Source organism: Galeopterus variegatus, unplaced genomic scaffold, assembly GCF_000696425.1.
Source record: "Galeopterus variegatus unplaced genomic scaffold, G_variegatus-3.0.2 Scaffold17812, whole genome shotgun sequence".
Lineage (NCBI taxonomy): Eukaryota > Metazoa > Chordata > Mammalia > Dermoptera > Cynocephalidae > Galeopterus > Galeopterus variegatus.
In genome coordinates, this window is record NW_007743923.1 from 5,497 (window position 1) to 9,371 (window position 3,875).

Genomic DNA, 3,875 nt, shown 5'->3' on the forward strand with positions numbered 1-3,875 from the left:
AAGCTGCTACAAAGGGAAAAGTATTTAAGAAATCACACATTTAAAAAAGAAATAACTTGCTGTATTTAGAAGAAAGCAGCTCTGCCAAAACACAGCATAAATGGAATATAGGCGCCTATTTTTTTCTGCCCTGAAGATCTTGTAGGGTATGCTTAGGAAAGCTCACTCCCATCTATCAGAATCACAGCAGGCCTTTGTGAGGCGTGGCCCTGCACAACCCAGGGAATCTCAAACCATTTTCCTCCTATTTTCCATAATCTTTTGAGTGCCCCAAGGCTTCTGGATCTAAACTCTTAATTTGTTCTAAGTAATTACATTCAAGAATTGACCGTTGTTCGAAGCAATGAAAATGAAGGTTTTGTTTGGCCTATATGCTCTGCTTCCAGGGCAAGATGCCAAGTCTCTGAGCATGTCTGGGCATGAAGAAGGGACCAGAAGAAGGGACCTTTGTGGTCCAGGAGCTTGCACCTTTGAATGGATATTAAACGGATTTTATGGCATGCTGTGAGCACAGACCTGACTCACTGCATACAGCTCAGCTGGACAGGAATCTAAATCAGGAAGCTGCAAGTTAGCATTACCAGAATGAAGAAGGAGAGAGAGAGGGAGATGCTGGTGAGTGTCTTGTCTTAAAGGAAGTTCTCATGAGCATTTCTCCTCCTCATTTTCAAAATACAACATGAGCGAGGATATAAACTCATATACACAAGCACTCACAAATTTCCTTTAGCCTCGTGTGTAAGTTTAGAAAACATTAGCTATAAAATTCCAAATAAAGTTGGAAGACTTGCTTTTTCTTTCTTGAGGATATTTGGAAATATTGAAATATCAGGAGGAAATAGTAACCTTTTTAAAAAATCATGTATTTTCACATAGTTCTAAGTCACTTTTTATCCCTACAATTATTTAAAACATTGTAGTTTCATTCGTTCATCCATCCAACCACTCAATCATGCATCCAACAAATGTCTATTTACAGACACGGTATTAATACTTGGGTATTCCCCAGTTACACTAGGTTTTTTCCAGCCTTCCACTGTGATTTTACAGTGTATGTACGGGCTTGGCTTGCCAACAGCATACTTGTATTTGCCTTTTGAATGTGTCTCCTTCCAACTCTAAAACCATGGAAAGAAGTCATATATAGGGAAACTTGAGAGTAATGAGGGGAAAAAATAACATAAACATAGGCAAAGAAGGAGCTCAATTCCTGTCACCCTTATTAGAATGTTAGTGTAGAAGAAAACCATGAGGGGGAAAAAAAAGTAAAAAAAAAAAAAAAAGAAGAAGAAGAGCACAGACTGCCCAGGTTGTGAAATGGTCTTCTTCAACTGCCATTTTCCACCCAAAGATTATAAAGAAGCCCATTATTGCTTCAGTAAAAACTGGCCTGTTAAAAATGGTGAAGTGGCTCATAATCACGTTGGCCAAGAAAGGAAAAGGCAAACCTCACAGGCTGAAGTAGGGGGTGAGAGTCAACACTGCGGTCTCTTTGTTCTTAACAAAGACTCCTGTTTTCAAGACGTTGAGTTTTACCACAGTGGGAGGAATCATCCCAGCGTTTCCAAAACTGCATCAATTTCTTCTACGCATTTTCTGGGACACTTGTGATGCCAAACATGAGCAGGAATACCAAGGTCCATTCTAATTTTTCAGACAGTGGTTTTTCAGACAGAACCTTGATGGGTTTCATCAGAATGCATTTTCTCTGTCATGCTTGTCTGTTTTTAAAATTCCATACTTAATCTTCTATGGCTTAATAAAATATAAACAATTTGTCACGTCCCAATTTTTTTTTGCATATGTCCTACGACAGACAAAAGTTTCTTTCTTTTTTTTTTTCTGCTAGTCACCTAAGAAATGAAACTGCCACCGCTAACAAAACCAGGAATGGGACACTAGCACAGGACACAGAAGCGGGGCTCCAAAGACCACAGCGCATAGTTTGGGTAAAACAACAGTGCCCTCTTCTGGCGACAATGAAGAACGAATTACTGTTCAGAAGGGTCTGACAACATTCACAACCAACTTACTGAAAAAGAAAAAAGTAAGCATTGTGAACCCGTGTGTATCCTTTTGAGCAGCTACTCTTGCCTTCGTAGCCCTAAAGTGTTCTGCATTCAAATGAGCAATGCCAAATGTAATCTGGGGTTTGGCCAGTCTGCAAAGATGTGATGCCACTCCTGTGCTCTACAGGCTGGCAAGCAGAGGGCCCAACTGGGTCGCCTATTTCCTCAGCACAGACTGAGCAATTCCCAACCAGCCACAATGCTGATAGTAGGTGTCCTGAGGGCCGCTGGATAGGGACACATTTGTCCACTGGGATGGTCTTGGAGATAATTATAATGACTAGAATCCCTAACATTTCCATAGTCTTACCATGTGCTAAGCACTTTATATGCCTGTTTCATTTAATCTCCACAGCAACCCTAAAAGACTAAGGTCTCATTGGGTGAAACCAGAACATGTGTTTTTTCATAACCACTTACCTACACTGCCTCCTCTCTTTTCCTGACTAGCTATAAGGCCCCTGATTTTCTGTCCTCTGAAACACCAGCTTTGGACACCTGGCACATACACAGTGGATTCACAAGAAGAAGAGAGGAAATAAATTGCTTGGTTTACTTTGCTTCGTGTTGACAGATGTGATAAAGGTGTGACAAATGGGAAGCTGGAATCAATTGACTAAAATTATGTAGTTTTTTTTTAATCCATTTTTACTCTTTATCCATAATTGATTAAACATCATACCAGATCATTCTTTCATTCTGGCACAGTGTACCCACTCAAGATTGGCACATCAATTCGCAAGCAAAGGAATGTCCTAATCAAATTGCTCTTTTAAATTTAGTTCAGACACAGTTTCTTAACTGTGGAATGAAGCACTGTTTCCCCAGCTAGGATCAAAACCCCAAATATTGAGAGAAACATCTCTTCCCACTTCAATGTCTGCAATCCAAATGTCCGGGGGAGCTCTGTGTGTCCTCCTGGAAGGACCTGGAGAGAAAATGCAGCAGAAAACAAAGGAAGCATTTAACTTCTTGGCTGTATCCAGCAACTGTGACATTGTGTTTAAAAACCAAAGATACATAGATTATGCTAAAGTTTGAAATCTTTATACTGGACAATGGTTTACAGATGCAAAGGACGTTGTCAGTGAGTAGGCACAGAGCCTTCTTGAGCATGTTACGGTGCTTTTTACTCCTTGAAAAAGCCAAACACAGTAAAACCTCAACTGTCTAGAAGCCAACTCACTAAAATGATTAATAAACATTTTTCCTATACTGGACTTTTAGAGGAAAGATGTTAAACACAAGAAAATATATCCCTGTTGGAGCTTTCTTTTAAAAGCAAATGATGTCTACCTAAGCAATGAATAAATAAGTAATATCTCCAATGGATGAATAAAAATTAACAGTATAGGGCCGGCCCGGTGGCACACTCTGTAGAGTGCGGCACTTGGGAGCGCGGTGGTGCTCCCACCGAGGGTTCAGATCCCATATAGAGGCCGGTCCGCTCACTGGTTGAGTGCGGTGCGGGCGCGACACCGAGGGTTGCGATCCCGTTACCGGTCACGAAAAAAGACAAAAAAAAGGAAAAAAAAAATTAACAGTATAAGGGCAATATTGATGAGCAGAACAGAAAACAGAAACTGTTCCATATGCTTCCCTCTGCAGAGTGGGCTGGAGATGGGGAGGGTCAGGGACTGCCTCTTTTTCCCTTGTCCTTCTGTACTCTGTGCATCCATGTGTATTTACTACTTTGATTAAAGATAAGAATTTTTAAAAGTCAACTACAAAAAATAAATATGTTATTTTTAATAGAATAAAGAGTCAGCATAGAAATGGCTTTATCTCCTAAAGTTTGGACCATAT

At 40.3% G+C, this 3,875-nt stretch overlaps 1 long non-coding RNA gene across 1 annotated transcript; it reads left to right on the forward strand.

Annotated features, from left to right (window-relative positions):
• Nucleotides 1–252: 252 nt before the first annotated feature.
• On the forward strand, nt 253–2,685 carry LOC103582769. Its single transcript, XR_549783.1, has 3 exons — nt 253–615; nt 1,850–2,047; nt 2,520–2,685. It is a non-coding gene; the product is annotated as an uncharacterized LOC103582769 (long non-coding RNA).
• The last annotated feature ends 1,190 nt before the right edge of the window (nt 2,686–3,875 follow it).